The sequence below is a fragment of the Musca vetustissima genome, unplaced genomic scaffold, assembly GCF_032173495.1.
Source record: "Musca vetustissima isolate MV318-11 ecotype Yass unplaced genomic scaffold, APGP_CSIRO_Mvet_v1 utg3042, whole genome shotgun sequence".
Classification (NCBI taxonomy): Eukaryota; Metazoa; Arthropoda; class Insecta; order Diptera; family Muscidae; genus Musca; species Musca vetustissima.
Genome location: NW_026885372.1, coordinates 612,662 through 631,102, shown reverse-complemented (window position 1 = coordinate 631,102; position 18,441 = coordinate 612,662).

Below are 18,441 nucleotides of genomic sequence, written 5' to 3'. Positions count from 1 at the left end.
AAGTACAAAAATGTAACAAATATGGTACCCTTTTTATTAGCGAACGTGAAGACCTAGAATTCTGAAATTTGGAATGTTGGTCACTAATGGAAAGTTAGAAAGATGTGCAAAAGGGTTTTTGGAAATTCGACCTATAAGTGTACTAAAGGTACTAAACTTTACTGAATTTAGTTCCTATTGTATATATATTGAACATATATAGCTGGAATCTTGACATTTTAAATGGAATACAGGTTGGGAAGTGGTGTTGATGTACGGAAATGGTTTAAGACATTCGTACTTATGTGTATAAAAGTGTAAAATGGTACTAAATTCCGTACTAATTACTCTCAGTTGAGTGTGTAGAGATGGAATCGTGATAATCGGAATTAGCTTTAAAAAATCGTACTTATTTGTACGAAAAGTACTAAATGGTACTAAATTTGGTGGAAGTTGGATTTAGGTGAACAGATAGAGCTGAAGTCTTTAAATTGGGAATTAAAATGACTGTTGGAGTGTAGGACTGAGGTAGATTATGAAATTCGTACTTATTGGTACGAAAGGTATATGTGGTACTAAATTTAGTACAATTAGGATGTTGCTTGAAAGGATAGCACTGAAAACCTGAAATTTGGAATTAAGATTTCTGTCGAAGATTGAGCTATAGAGACATCTTTGGAAACTCGTATTTATGTGTACGAAAAGTACTAAACGGCACTAGATGGATTTGGGTGAAGGGAGAGAGCTGGAAACCCATAATTTGGACTAATGGTTGATGTTTGAATATAGAATTGAGATATGGAAGCATATTACCTATGTGTACTAAATAGTACTATATTTGGTACAACTTGATTACGTGTGAACGGATAGAGCTGGACTCCCGAATTTTTTAATTAAAATTACTGTTGAAGTGTAGTATTGAGCTATGGAGACAACTTTGGAAACTCGAATTTATGTGTACCAATAGTAAATAGAATAGAAAATTCACTAAATTTGGAATAATTTGAATTTGGGTAACGGAGAGAGCTGGAAACCTAAAATTTAGAATGTTGGTCATTGACAGAGAGTTAGAAAGAAGGACCAAAGGGTTTTGGTACTAAATTTAGTGGAGATGACGGTAGAGGTAGTCTTGAAAATGTATAATTATGTGTTCGAAAAGTTCTAAATGGAATTACATGTGGAACCTGTACGTTTTTGCTAATGTGTGGATTTCAGATTGAATTTTTTATTTATTTAATGTTTTAGAATAACTAGCTACAAACTGCCTCTGAGCCCTACGAAATTTTTCTATAGAAATATGTACGCTTACGTACGTACGTGTTTTTATAAAAATATGTATGCATCAAAGTCTTACCAACAATTGTCTATGGAAATATGTTGGCCTCTGAAGCTAATAGTTCGTTTACATTTAACCGGATTTCGTTAACCCAGTGGGTTTCAATTGTCAATTCCTTTGCATATATGTCAAATAAATTTTCATAAAGTAGATTAACCCGGTAAAAAGTTCTAATGTATATGCCGTTTAAGAATAATTTTCAAAGTATATTTTGAAGACCTCTCAGTTTCAAAGCTAGAAATTCTTGTTTTAACCCTATAAAGCTCGAAAGCCTTCAATAGGTCTGTTGGATCTTATACATGCACCAATATGAGAGTCAACGAAAATCATTTCTAAAAAATGTATATTTCTCAGAAGCTTAAGGAAAAAGTCCTATAGAAAATGTGTAGGACTCTAAGCTTTACCAAAAAGTCCTACAAAGACTCTGAAACCTACGAAATTTTTCTGTAGAACAAAAAATTTTCCAAAGAAATTTTGTAAGCCTCAAAGCGCCTACCCTAGCTCTTTTATAATTTAACTTTCATTCAAACGTTTCCTGAAGGCAGGATTTTCAGTGCGGGGTTTTTAGCTTGAAATTCTTATTTTAATCTTTTAGAGCTTGTAAACCGCTCCGAGTTATATATCCTATTATTGCTCGTTTATTACTTAAATTTATTACGAATTGTTCGTAAAGTCCTTGCCTTTGTTATTTCATAATATAACTTCCATCCAAAAGGTTCTTGAAGGCAGGAGTGGGGTTTGTGCATATGTTAGTAACAGGCAAAAGGAAACGAGATAGACACATGGTTTATTTTGAATCACTTCTATGTCGATTTGTGCATGTTCGTCCGTCTGTCTGTCCATGTTGAATTGTAAACAAAGTACAGGTCGCATTTATTATTCGAGTTGGATGAAATTTGGCTCAGCTCACTTATTTGGCCCAAGGACGAACCCTATTGAAATTGGGAAAAATCGGTTCAGATTTATATATAGCTCCCATATATATTTTCGTCTAATTTTATGTAAATGGTGCACCAAAATCCCTAAATATCCTTGAATTTGCACGGAATTTTGCATAGCGTACTGAATTAAGTCTAGAACGGTAAGTGTTAAGATTCGTGAAAATCGGTTCAGATTTAGATATAGCTCCCATATATATTTTCGTCCGATTTAACATACATGATGCACCAAACTCCTAATGTTTGTCCGATTAACAAGAAATTTTGCAAAACGTTTGAAATTGAGACTTGAATGACGTTATAGCGTTTTATTGAAATTGATGCAGATATAGCCATAGCTTCCATATGTATTTCGAACGGGTGTCTAATTGAGATTAAATTTTTAACAGTGCGACGTATCGAATATCGTGTATCAATTTTGCTATACATCGTATCCCATAAATTTGTCCCATGGTACGCAGACGACTCCAAATCTGCCCGAATGAAATTAAATTTAACATAGGTTCCAGAAAGGCATGAGTATGTTCCTTGACATTGACACGCAATCGTAAGGGTACATTTGTAAAATATACCCAAAGTGGTGAAGGGTATCATATAGTCGGCCCAGTCCGAATTTACTACTTTCCTTACTGGTTTTTAATCTTTTCGAGCTAGTAAATCTTCAAAATCTTCGGCTAGTAAATCTTCAATAGACCCCTCGGAGATAATAATCCTATTCTAGATCTTCTATAACTTAACATTCTTCTGAATTGTCCCTAAAGCTAGACGAGGTCTTAAAGCCACAAAATCTTATTTTGATCTTCTTCTTTTTCTGCCTAGTAACCTTGTTGAATCGCCAACCGGCCCTCAATCAGCAATATCACAAATGAAATCATCGCTTAATTATATAACATCATAAAACTACAACACCCACTCCGCCTCCCTCTCCTCCGAACCACCACCACAACTTGGCCCTATAATCATTTATTTTATGAACGCTTGGCAATTCTATTTAAATTGTTAATGCCTGAGAAGGAAAGCAGGTGTTTTGCCCCTTTCAAGTTGTTTTTTTTTTGCATTTTGCCAAGAAGGCAATCAACCAGTCAGACAGGCAGCCAGACTGGCAACCAAGACCAGCATTCCCTTTTCCGACCCTCTATCTACAAAGTATTGAGAGTGAGCAACTGAAAAAACCCCTCACAAATTGTAATGTTTAATGTTGTTCAAACGAATTTCTGTGTTCATGTTTTTCTTTCGTTTATTTGCTGGCTGGTTTCGTTTTCTTCCTCTTTTTCTTCTACACTTTTTCGCAAACTACTGCTGCAACTACTACCACTTCTTCTTACTGCTGCTGCCGTTGTTGTTCTTGTTTGCAATTATATTGTAATCAAGTTAAAAGCAATGAGAATTTCTGTACCGAACGGCAAAAAGGGCGGGTGGTGCTGGTGGTTCTTCAACGATTGCCTGGTCGATTAACAAACAGAAACAGGCATTTGCTCAAGTATTTGGCAAATAAAAGCAGTTCAACTTGAGCCAGAGCGAGTGCAAGCGTGGTTTTATATTTGTCGGGATCGGGATCGGTGTTGAGAGTTTCTCTCTCTTGAGAGAGTAATTAGAGTTGCGCTATTTTTAATTTTGTAACAAGCGTACTTTTGTTCACAAAAGGTACGAATTGGCATAAACGTACCAAAACTAAAATTAAATTTTTTATTATTCTTGAATACATTTACGCTTAAATTATAACATATATTATTTATGCAAATAACTAGTATAAATATTGGCCAATATTTATCGATAATTATGATTTATTATCATTTCAAGTAGAATTTTAGGTACCTTTTCGTACTTTTTTGTTCCTACCTGTGGTAATATTTTCCAACACAAATCACAATTTACCACTGAGAGAAGGAGAAACTCTCAACACCGATCCCGATCCCGACAAATATAAAACCACGCCAAGAAGTGTACAAGCAAATTTGTCGACAAGAATGAGAACATCAACTATCCAGGTCTACGAGAGAATGAACATTCAGGTAGTCGTTGGGATTGGATTTCCACCTCCGTTCCTAAGTACTTGAATTTCCCTAGAAAAGAAATTTCCACCTTCTTGAAGATATACACAAGACATTAAAAATGGTATTTGCAAAATTTGTTTACTGTATGCGTGTATGTGTGAGAATTCACTTCACTATGTATGTGTTAGTGTGTCCATAGAAATTTCCTTTTATTTTATTCCTTCTTGTTGTACAGCTGGCTGACTCGTCCTGACGATGCAATCATTAATGAAAATCTTTGCTACAACTTCTTCCACTTCAGGTACACAACGTTGCAAGGAAAAATGTTTCGCACCTGACCAAATATACCTGGTACACCAGCAGCATGTTGTAATCCAGATTTGAATAGTTTGAAACTTGAGCAAAAGACCAACCAACAACATTATGAGTTGTTGGGTGTGCAAATTCTTAATGATAATTGTCATATTGTAAATTGAGACAATTCAGGGAGATAATTAAGGAAAATCTTGCACTGCACATTGTGTGTGCTCAAAAAGATAAACAAATGTGGAGGAATGTTGCAAGGTGTACCGGAAGGAAGTAGGGAGAATGATACCTGCAGCTGCATAATCCAACATCAACCTATCTTAATGGATGAAGGATTTAATATTGTCAATGACGAAATATTTCCAAAAGAAAACGAAAATACGCCATACGAATTATACAACTCGAAGATCTATCCAAATTCGTAATATAGACGAGTTGGAGTTAATAAATCTCACATGTCTACAAGATCTTCAGCAGGATTAAATAAATTCGAAAAAATCTCAGAGTCCATCTGAAATTATGCTTGAGAAGATATTATAATTACCCATATTTATAGGTCTTTTGGGACTTTAGAAGCCTATGACAAATTTTAGGCCTCTCTGAAGCATACGAAAAAAATTCGTAAACAAATTTGTAGATTTCAGATGCTACACACATTAAGATATGTGCATGCTCCATAAACCTTGTAAGCAATCTGAAATTAGGTATGATTTAGTTCTAAACCACTGAGGGCTACGCCAATAGAAAATATCCAATAGCAAATTTGTAACTTTCGGAGGTCTTCGCAATATATTTTATAGACATTTTGTGGTCCTCTGAAGTCTACAATGAAAATCTGTCTCAGTTATTATTATCGATTGCAGTGTTGGACTGCATTTTAAATCCCATCCCCTTAGGAAAATAAAAATACGGATGTCTGAAAAGTCTTAGGAAAAGAATTTCGATAATTTTGGGGAAAATATTCTTATAACTACGTGAGATAAGTGTCAAGTGGTCTAGGGAAAAAATTCTTAAAAATCCACATATCATATTTCTGATTTTTTTTTAATCCACGCCTTATTGCTACTGTGGTCTTTAGGAAAAGTATTCTTAAAAATCCACGCCTTACGCTTTCTTACAAATCCACGTGTTATTGGCCCTGTGACCTTTGGAAAATTTCTTCTTAAAAAGCCACGCCTTATTGGTCCTATGGCCTTTGGGAACAACCTTCTTAAAAATCCACAATTTGGCCCTGTGACCTTTGGGAAAAATCTTCTTAAAAATCCACGCCTTATTGGTCTGATGGTGTTTGGGAAAAATCTTCTTAAAATTCCATGACTATTCTTTGCAAACAACCACGTCACAACACCATAAATATCCACACCTCACTAGTCCTGTGGTCTTTGGAAAAAATTCTTCTGTAATTCCACGCCTTACAGATCTGTTAATTTTGGGCAAAACACTCTAAAAAATCAGTGCCTTATAGATCTGATGGTCTTTTGGAAAAATATTTTTTTAATAATCCACGCCTTACAGGTAGTCTTGTCTTGGGAAAGATAATCATCATGGTTTCCTATAAGAAGATCTCACGGTTATACGAAGAGGAGTTATGGACGTCTAACAAAACCCATAATGGTATTCTAAAGAATATCTATTGCTCTTCTATGATGAAGACTTGAAGCTTTTCTATAAAGAAGACCTCAAGCTTTTCTATGAAGAAGACCTCAGGCTTTTCTGTGAAGAAGGCTTCAGCTTAACTATGAAAAATACCCTAAGTTCTTTTATGAAGAAGACCTCAAGCCCTTCTATGAAGAAAATCGCATGATCTTCTATAAAGAAGACCTCAAGATCTTCGATGAACAAGGCCTCAAGTTTTTCTATGAAGAAAACTTATTTCTCATCTATGAAGAAGACCTCAAGCTCTTCTATGAAGAATTTCGTAAAGAGTTTTTATAGAATGCCAAAATACAAATAAGATATCTAATAAATTGGTCGAAGGCTTAGAAATTTTTTAGGAAATATTTCAAGGCCTCCACACTTATACGGGAACATTGGCATTACCTCAGAAGACTACACATCTGTTTTCGCTGGTCTCAGATTTGGTCCTTCAGAGAAAACTTCTTACTCTTCCATTTGAAGATATTTTGTTTGGGTTTCGGGGAGATCTTCTGAAGACCTTTTCCTCGAAAAATATTTGCCTAACTCACCCTTATCCACTACATATGGGATTATTATTCCTTTCTTCGTAATCCCTTCACAAAATCCAGTTCTTATCCTGCGAGTAAATATATTTGTGTATTTAAGGGATTTGTGATAAATTGGTGATTGTGTTCTTCCCCATCCCCTTTAAAGAAAGTGACTTCATTTGTCGCATTTTCCATATGACTTTCGTGCCATAACACCATCATCATTCTGCACGTATCTGCATATGTATAAAATATTTTTTTTATTTTATTTGATTTGATTTGAATTATTTGAAGGAACGCAACGAAATATCATAGAAGGATTGTAGGTTTCTTCCACAACAGTAACTGGAAAATATGTTCTCATATTTCCCGCATTTTCCATAATAAATCACAGAAAAGTCAGTAAAGACACGCACACGAACACATACATACCTAATACACATATGTGTGTTTGCACGTAAATCCAATCCAGGATATGACGCTGGTGACGACTACAACAATGATGGTGGTGATGATGATGATGATTATGGTGCTCTAAGTCTCACTGTAGGTTGCTGGTTTTTGTACCCAATGACACACATGTAGACTGACAGACAGGCAAGCTAGCTGCCTGTCTTGTTGACTGACATAACCATAGATGTACATGACTGACTTTCTGACAACGCCTAAACGAGCTGGGCCGTTTTTCTCGTCGTAGTCGTTGTCGTTCAATTGCAATAAAACTCAATGTGGAAAGAGCAGCGATTTTACAACCTGGGTGGTTGCCGACGATACTGATGATGAGGTGTTCCTTAAATGGCAGCCAAGGAAGGCAAAGATGCTGTAGAAGATGACGGCGATGAAAATGATGCCGTTGCTGGTAATGATGATGAAACATATGGGTGTTTTGAAATGAGAGCCATAAACAAGCGACAGCAACAACAGCAACACCTTAAAGGAAAAACTTGTTTTCTTTTGAAATCGACTAAAGAAAATTGCGCTTTAAATTGTCACTTCAAAATGAAAAAAATAAACAACAAAAACCTGGCGTGCTAAAACATTTTCTTCATGCGATTATTTCGATGAGATTTCTAATAAAGATTTGGCAAGACTTATATACACATACATACATGCACACACTCACTCACGCTCCTCGCATAAATGCGTTTTAATGCATAAAACTTGAAAACCTGACTCGTTGCCAGGAACATCTTTTTTGCTTTCAGACTCATCCGACAACGTTCATTCATTCAATTGGCGGTCTCTCCACTTTCAATTGGAGTTGGATTTCAAAATATAATTACTTGTGGCTGGCTGACTGGCAGGCTGGCTGTATTGGCATTTCGGTTTGTTTTCCAAACCACCGCCACCACCATCGCCATCATGTCCAACTTGTTTACAAGTTATGACAAAAGCAACAAAAAAGCGACGAGAAAAACACGCAATTTTTACTTTCTACGCATGAAGCGCCAACATTATTTCTTCTATTAGCCATGTCTATAGCGACCATAAATAATATCTTATTTTTTTTTGCTCCGCTCTGCTTTGAACGTCTCCATATGTCCATATGTATGAATGTCGGCTATCACGATGTTGTGGTATTTAAAACTTCATTAAATTGAAATGAAAAGTTTCAGCAGTTGGTATTTGTTGTTGTAAGAAAAAGAAAAAAAAATGAAAAAGGACAGTGGGACAGAAATAAACAGCAGAGGCTTCAGGAAGGATAACCATGAAAGTTGATCCTTTGAAAAAAATTTTGGCCCTCATAGGTTTCCTGAGAGGGCAACTATGAGATTTTATCCCTTGAGAGAAAAACTATTTATATTCTATAATAAGTAGTTTCATCGGTTTTCTAGAGGCGTACTCCTTACTATGGGATTGTGTTCGTATACCTTAAAGGATTACAAGTTCCGGAATCCATCAAATTTATAAATGAAATGTGTGGTAGGCGTTAGTGGACTATATATTTAATAATATCATTGGCTTCACTGGCTTAAAATTTTTATACGATATATTTTGTAGACCTAGGCCTAATATTTTTTGTTTCAACATTTCATAAGAAAATTTGCATGGGTCTTTTATGACGTCTTAAATGTCTATGACCTATAAATTTCTATAGAAAGTTCTTCGTGAGCGTCAGATTGATTCGGATATTGAAAGAAGTATATTTTGCTAAAAATGAATTATAACACATCTACGAAAAGACCCCTGGAATTGATCGGTTTTGAATGGGATTCAAAATGCAGTTCGACACTGTAATCCAGAAAAAATGAGACAAATTTTTATTGTAGGCCTCAGAGGACCACAAAATATCTATAAATGATTTTTCGAAGGCCCCGAAAGTTACAAAATTGCTATAGGACATTTTCCGCAGGCCTTAAAGATTGCAAACATTAATTAAGAAGTTTTTCATGGCCCTCAGTTGTCTAGAACATATCTGTACGTAATTTGTTATATGGGATATCTTTCTAATCATTTCATTAGGTAATTTTTTCGAGGGCTTCAAATGCCTACAAGATTTATATAGAACACTGAGACTCACAAATTTATATTGGAAAGTTTTCGTAGGATCAGAGGTTTACAGCATTTATATAAATAATTTTTCGAATGCTTCTGAAATATTTCGTGACTTTCAGAGGCTTTTAACTTTTAATTGTTTTTTTTTTCTTTTTTTTGGAACTCGTAGACCTTTTTATAGGAGTCTTACAAAATTTCTTGAGAAATATTTGCGTAGTCTCCTACTTATTTCCATGGGACCCCTCTGACGCCTGAAATATATTCTAACTATTGCAGGAAATCATCAAATTCCTATAATTTTTTTCCATTGGCCTCTTAAGATTACAAACCTGTGTAGGAAGACTTAGCAGAGCTCAGAGTTTGTTCTCTGAAAAAAATCTTATTATTCTATTACTATGTCTTTCGGACCTTTAGACCTTCTATGGAAGACCTTTTGGCCTTATTGAAGTCCCCAAATTCCTATGAAATTGTTCATGGATTTTTTTCGGTTGCCTCAAATTTTAATACGAATTGTCCTTAAATGAAATATTTAAAAAGAACTATGTATGTATATAGGGGAGACTGGGGCACCTTCGGCACTTTTTTTTTAGAGCTCTATATCTCAGTACATATTCAACATATATAACAACTATATGGCTGATTATTGTCCTCTGACACTTAATTATGAAAAATAGTACCAAAAAGATATATAAAAATAGTATTAGTTAAAAAATTTTACAGTTTTGTAAAAAAAGTCAAATTCGCCGAATGTGCCCCAACCCGGGGTAGCTTCGGCATTTGATGGGGCACATTCGGCACCATAGTCATAGCCGGGTAATTGTCATTGCTATCAGTCTGGTTGAAATTCTGATCCTCTAAAGGCTCTATTTGGTTTTAATACGCCACACAATGTTTGAATTATAGGGCTTTATTTTCTAGCGGCGGACGTTTACATCTCAAGGTCGCACACACCATCAGAAATAGGGGTTTTCTATCGCATTTTCGTCAATATAAGCACGTTTGATCTTTTATATGCAATTTCGAGCCATATTAAAGGATTAGTTTTAAAGACAAACTCAAAAACATTTTAAGGAAATAATATTGCACAACCTGTATATGGCCGAATGTGCCCCAATTTAAAATGCCGAATGTGCCCCGAATGTACTTTTTATAGTTTTTTTCATTTTTTTCGATCAGTTTTGTAAAAATATTATATTTTTTAATATTTCTATAATAATACACATCGTAGTTAACCACTTTTTAATAATATTGTTTTAAAAAATTTAAAAAGTTTTATACACGAAATACTTACGAAATGGAATTGAAATATTACAGAAACATCTATAAAAATACAAAAACCTATGTATCTAAATAAGCTTAATAGCTAGAAATTTCAAACTTTGTGTAAGTTATTTATTTCGATATTCGATACCTATGTATCGAAACTAGTGATGTACGGTGAGAGCTTCATATCGAAAACGCGATTGCCGAAGGTGCCCCGATGCCGAAGGTGCCCCAGTCTCCCCTAATACTTAAAAAAATAGTTTTAATAAGACTACGCTTTTTAAAGTCGATGAAAATCTACGCCTGTGCATAGTCATTGAAAAAATTGTTTTAAATATCAACGGTTATTAAAGATCGTTAAAAAATATATTTAATAAAAAATCTTCGACTATTGGAGTCCACAAAAAAATACTTTAAAAAACTAAACATATCCTTTTGAAGTCTTTGACAAAATATTTTAAAAAAAATCTACGCCTATATAAGTCTATGAAAGAAATATTTTTAAAAAATCTGATCTTTTTCAAAAATCTACGTCTTTTGTAGTCATTTTTAAAAATGTTCACCTATTGACGTCCACTAACAAAATAGTTTTAAAAATTCTACGTCTGTGTAAGGACTATACACAGACAAAATATTTGTAGAAAATCTACGCCTGTGTATAGTCCCAGAAAAATATTTTTAAAAAATCTGCAGACGTAGTCCTTAAAAAATTTGTTTCAAAAATATTTTTTCCTATGTATAATTCATAAAAATATTTTTAAAAAATCTACGCATATTGAAGTCTATGATAACATATTTAAAAAAAAAATCGACGCTTATTGAAGACCATGAAAACAATATTTTTGATAAATCTTCATCTATTAAGGTCCATTAAAAAATATTTTAAAAACTTGACGTTTGCTGAAGTCCATGAAAAATCACATTTAAAAAATCGCACCTATATATAGTCCTTGAAAAGCTATTTTAGAAAAATCTGCGCCTATTGAAGTCCATGAAAAAAAAATATTTTTAAAATCTACGCCAATGTGAGTCCATACACAAATTTTAATTAACACTTTCGGTGTCAACAAATTTTTTTGTCAGAATAAAAATCTAAACTTTTGTATTTAAGATCACAGGGCACAGGGTTTAGAAAAATTAGCAATGTTAATTTCAACCCTCGGCCAGGTTCGTCTGTCTTTCTGCAAAAACAAAAACGTCAATAGTAACGGTACATAGGATAACCGAAAAATCGCAAAGAAAGAGAGTACTTTTAAATGTCGAATATATTCGAAAACAAGTGAAAAAGCGTTAAGTTCGGCTGGGCCGAACTTTGGATACCCTCCACCATAGATATATTGACAGATACTTGAAATGAAAATATAGGGAACATAACAAAAAGTGGGCCTATACCGTCATTTTTACAAACCGATCATGTAAATCATAATGTACACCAAACACAAATTTCAGCTTATGGCTATTGGGGGTGTATACACGTTGATACAGTTTAAATGTGCCTCATCAAAATATTGTTTCTAGACCTCATGTTCCTTTGGACCAAATCCGTTTTGATTTCTTCCAAACTTAGTTCAAGTTCGAAGATGGGGAATATCGGTCCTCCCCTTCGGATACGTCCAACGCAGGGGCTAGGCCTAGGCCTAAATGCGCGGAACAAATCAATATAATCAATCAATACAAAAAAGGGGGTTATATGAGGACTACCCCAAAAAGGGGGCGAATATTAATAATTTTTGGTGGGGAGATTTGTCACCATATACGACTACAAAATACCAAATATGGTGGAGGGTATCCAAAGTTCGGCCCGGCCGAACTTAACGCACTGTTTTTTTTTTTAATCTACGCCAATTTAAGTCCATGAAAAACATCTATGCCTGTATATAGGCCTTAAAAATAATTTTATAAATCTACGCATGTGTAGAGGCCTTACAAAATGTTTTTAAAAAATCGTTGCACATATATTTAAAGAAACTACTCTTGTGTATAGTCTTTGGAAAAAATATACAATTTCGTGTAGTCCTTTAAAAATGTTTTTAGAAAATAAACGAATGTGTATCGTCTAAAAAATATTTTAGAAAAATCCAATCTTGTGCATAGACCTTAAAACTATTTTTAGAAAAGCTACATTTGCGTGTAGTCCTTAAAAAAATATTTTAAATATATATATTTTTGTCTTTTTTGCTCCACTGTTTTAATCTACCATCATCCTCATGTCTACATATAACATTATTTTTTCCAATTAAAACTCAATCTCACAATTACTGTTTTTCTTCTTCAATACCGGCATTAACGGCCAACTAAATGAAAATGGCAATAGAAAAACAAATAAAAGTGTTTAATAATTTTCATTACATTATACGGTAATGTTTTAATGAATCTACACATATTTTGTGAAACATTTCTCCTAATGAGGCGCCACAATTAAAGCATGCATTTCCAAGCGGCCGAGCGATCGGCCACATGGACAACAACAATATAGCAAACAAATATCCGTACACCGTAATCCACTGGATGTTGTATAACATCTTAAAGAGGTTGTCTGGCGGGCTACCTCGTGGCTGCCACAGAGAAAATCATTTTCCTTTTCATCTTATGCATTTCCATTTGAAAATGCATTCGTTTTCATTTTCATCCAAAATGCTGCTGATAAAATTATATAAAACACTTGAGAAAAAATAACTAAGGAAAACGCATGTATGGCTAGATGTTTGTTACTCCCCTCTTTAACACCTTCCGTAAAAAAGGAGGAGAAGCAGAAATGTACAAAAGAGACTAATGTAACAAGTAGTTGAGAAAAATATACTTATTTTTTGAGGCGGTAGGGATTTAAGAGTACGTACGGGTTCAGCATATGTTTGGCTTATCTTCGGACGATATGCAGTGGCAGAAGAAGGATTTTATTCCATTATCCATAAGTGCATGTGTGTGTATGTATGTGTGTGTTGCGAGGTTCTTTCCATTCCTCTAATGTGGGTGTTTACATTTTTGATTATAATTTATCTTAAAACCCATCGTTTAAAATAAGTTTCAAATTTCCCGATATATTCCCCGTTTTAATCTCTATTTAGGATGAAGAAAAAACGCAATGTTTTCTCAACGCCAACCACTACATAATGAGTTGAATAAACATCTTGAGACCATCCTGGTGTATTTGTGTGTGGGAACCTTAATGTAAATATCAACAATTTCCATTGAATTGTCAAACAAATGTCAAAGCATACTTATAAAGGGTGTTTGCTTAAAAAACCACACAGTTGTTTCTTACAGGAAAAAGGATTTACATAGAGGGATATATTTTAATGGAATTTTGTTAATTAAAAATCACTTAATAAAATTTTGAGTAATCCCTTTTAAAAATATTATAATTAATTTTTAATTTTCTCTCATTTCAGGTATGTTTTTGAAAAATTAAAAAATATTATTTTTTTATTAAGTAAGTACACTGTTCTTAACTAAATATTGTCCTTGGAAAAATATTTTTACAAAATATACACCTAATGAAGTCTTTGCCAAAATAATTAAAAATTGTTTTAATCTACACTTTAGTAAAATCTTTTAAAAAATATTCAGTTTCTAAATAAATTGTTAACTTATAAATAAAATTTGCAATTTTAGTATAATACCTGTCCACACAAATGTGGACATACTTCTCATGTAAATCACGACGAAAAACTCTTTCAGAATTATTTTTTTAATCCGTCGTATGTTTACCAAATATGGCCTAAACAACCTATCAAAATAACCCAGACCACACTCCGGACGTCTAGTAGTTAAATTCATTTATAATTTATTATTATTTTATTTTTTCCTTTCATCTCTTTACTAAATGTTAATATTCTTATGTTGGCAGATCAGGTATTGATACAAAAAAATAGCATCGCAATGTTGAATTTCATGTCAAGTCACAAGTCAATTCGACCATTTATGGTGAAAACAACTTTACAGTATAACACCCAAGTACACAGTAACCACAACAACAAAACCAACAATTACAAAGCAAACGAATGAAATTAACGTCAGTAAAAAACTGAAAGTAAAATATTTTACAAGTAAAAAAAAAACTAATAAGTATATACAAAATTCTGCCTCAGTGACTGAGGTCTTTTTTCTGTAGAAAAAAATTCGACTTCAGTGACTATAGAAAAAACCGGTGTGAATAGCTGTGGTCTTTTTTTCTATAGAAAAAAATCGGCGTCTAGAAAAAAATCACCTTAATGATCGAGTCTTTTATCTTCTGCCTCAGTGACGGAGGTCTTTTTTTCTATATAAAAAATCGGCCTTAGTACCAGGGTTTTTACGGCATTGGTATGGCACTTACAATTTTTTTAAATATCTAGGGCTTAGTATAGTCCTTAAAATATATATATATATATATATATATTTTCAAAAATTTACGCCTTGGTATAGCACTGAAAATTTAAAAAAAAATCTAAGACTTAGTAGAGTCCTTGAAATCTACGCCTTGGTATAGTCCTTCCAAAAATATATATTAAAATCTATGGCTTAGTAGAACCCTTAAAAACTATTATTAAACAACATACGCCTTGGTATAGTCCTTAAAAATTATTTTTAACAAAAATCTATGGCTTAGTAGAGTCCTTAAAAATTATTTTTTAAAAATCTACGTATTGGTATAGTCCTTGAAAGAAATATTTTTTTTTAATGTAGGCCTTGGTACAGTCCTTGAATAAATATTTTTAAAAAATCTATGCATTGGTATAGGTCTGGAAAAAATATTTTTAAAAAATTTTCAGTGGCTTTCTTTTTCTATTGAAAAATACCTCAGTCAATAAGTTCATTTCTTAAGAAAAGACCTCAGTCAAAAGACCAGAGGCCAATTTTTTATTTTGTAGTGACCTATATTTTTCTATAGAATATTTTATATGTTCTATGGTTTAGAATATTTTTGTATGAAGATAATTTTTCTACAGAAAAATCCTTAGTCACTGAGCCACAATAAGAATATCCCTCTCTTTCATCATACCCACCAAGGATTAACGAAAGGATTACCATAAGAAAGGCTTTGCATCCGATATTTCCCCGACAATACGAATGTTGTGTGGAGAAATTTCCAAAATCTCTTATAAAACATATGTTTGCCAATTGGTAAATTTTCAGAAAATTGTAGATTGTAATTTTCTTTTGACCTTGCTCTTCTAACTTCATGACTCAATGCCGTTATAAAAAGAAATATGAAATATTTATTTCGAAATATTACCTAAGCATGACACACATTACGACCCTGCAGAATATCATTTCTTTTTGGTTCGCCCAAGGGTCGTCCGTTCGGTGGCGTTGAATAATTCAGCAATGACATAAACAAAATTATGACAATCATAAACGGAAGTTTTACGACTTTTTACTTTGGTGTAAATTGAAATGAAAAACAGTTTTTGTTTTTTTTTTTCAAATGTCAGTGTCTGGCGTCCAACTGACTGGCTGGCTAACTGACTCCGGCAAAGTGGTAATAAAACTTTGAATATTTTTTAAATAACAGCAGAACAATAAAAACAATAATGGACAATAAGTCGAATAAAAAAATGCAACTTGTTTTTGGCAAATAATAATAATAAAAAAATATTTTTGCTGCTTATGTTGTTGTTGCAAGATTAGGTAATTTCTACTCTAGAGTCTATAGAGGAGGAGACAGACTGGCGTTGAGATGCCTGACTGGTTATTAGTTTGTGGCTTGGTAACTGGGTGGCATGTTATTGTAATTACCAGAGCCGCTTGACTACTGAAGGCGTAGCGTCATATTCTATAGAATTACCTCATCATCACCATCGCGAATTGCTTGGTATTCTATAAAATTTGTTATGGAGCAAAATATTTGCTGGCTTACATTGTGTGACCGGCAGCAGCTGGTGTTTTCATTTATTGCAATGATATTTAAAAGTAAAATGTCAACCTGCAGCTACGTTGCCAGCAAAACATTGATATAAACCAGTCTTAAAATATTTTTAATATGCTATATTTATCACGATTAGCCGGAGATGGAGGTTGGATTCAGGTTAAATTTATGACAATAAAGAACAATAAACACACAGCTATAATATTGTTAATAAATATAATAACATGTTTTTCTATAGAACATTGCTCTCCTCAAGGATTAAAAACTATTTCTGTAGAGAAAAAAAATTTGGCTGTAGTCAAATTTTTCCTATAGAAAAAGACCTCAGCCACTGAGGACGAATTTTTAAATTATTTAATTTTTTTAACTATTTAAAAAAAGGCTTCATAAAATCCTTTAAAAAATATCTAAAAAAGAATCCAAGGCTTCATATAATCTTTAAAAAATATTTTAAAAATCCACGGTATCGTATAGTCTTTTAAAAAATATTTTTAAAATATCTACGCTTCGAAAAAATACTTTTTAAATAATATACGCTTCGGAGACATATTTTTTAAAAAAATCCAGGCTTCAAAAAAAATATTTGTAAAGAATGTACGCCCATGTATAGTCCTTGAAAATATATTTTTAAAAAATCTACGGCTTTGTATAGTTCTTAAAAAAATTAAAAAAATCTGAGCCTATGGAAGTCCGTATTTTTTTTTAATCTACTACTTTGTATAGTCCTTAGTGCTTATCGTGGAGGAAACCTCAGTCACAGAGGACAAAGGCTATTGAAAAAGTAGTCCTCATCTGCTAAGGGTCAAAGTTTTTCCCATCCGCCTTTGATCCTTTCCAATTAGCCGTGGCCTTTGTCATGTGATTATTCCCTGTGACCTTTCCATTTAATCCCGGTTGACCCTTTTTTTGACAATAATTACTTCTTGTTATTACCATCATCAATTTCCATAACTACCACTAGCCTGCATTTTTGGACAGACACATCATCCTCATCAATCTCCGTTTTTGGTGTGTATGTATGTCATTATAAAAGGAACCGAATTTGTTGGGAATTTTCTAAGATTTAATTGAAAATTGATTTTCCCATATTATTTTTGTGTTACTCCCCCGATTTTCTCTCCTCGCTAATGGAGTTTTTCCTATTCTCTGAGAGTTGCCCACATCTCACAGAGCTAGAGAGTGTATGTGTGTAGGGGTCTCCTATATTCAATTGTTGCTGTTGTTTTTGTTGTTTCTTTGTACAAGGTGTCACGCTTTTGATTTGAAAATATTCTAAACATACAATTTTGATTTCTTTCATTGAATAGAATATATGTTTAGATTTGGTTTTTTTCAAAAACAAAAATTCTCTCTCAAACACTCACACACACAAACGCATTTTGAAGGCAGAGGCGCAATTTATAAAGACTATTCAAACGCTCACGCATTATTTTACTATTCTATTGATCTGTATAGTTGTGTGTGCGCGATCGAAGCATTGATTTGCCTTCCCGCCTGTCTGCTTGACTGCCTGACTGCCTACCATGCTAGTTGTTGTATTTTTATGATGATGTTGTTTTTGTTGCAGCCGCGGCTGAGGCGAGCCTTTTTTGTGTTTTAGGTGCTGGTGGCTGGCTGCTTGTCTGCCTGACTATTTGGACGCCTCAACGTTTAGAGCTGTTGTATGACATGTTTCAATATTCTTTTTTCGGATTTTTCTCTCCAAAAAAAGACAGATTTCAACTTCAGTTCTATTGGTTAACTGCAAACGAAAACATGTAGTACGACGTGATTACGGATAACAAAAAAGAAACGAGTTTTTGAAAATATTTTGGATTAAAATATATTCTTAAGGAAGAAATGGAATTTATTTGAAGAAACGAAGAAACAAAAAAAAAACATCCGAAAAATGTGAAATGAAAAGTGTTTTGAAGAAAATAAAAGGTTAATATTATAAAAAAATATAATAATAAACTAATCAATTAGGATTAGAAAATATATGAGTACACGGAGGATATATTACAAAAAATATAAAAAATCAAATAACTAATCAATTAAGATTGGAAAATATATGAGTGTATAGTGGATATATTATAGTAAAAATTTCAAAAATTTAAAAATGATTAAATATTATTTA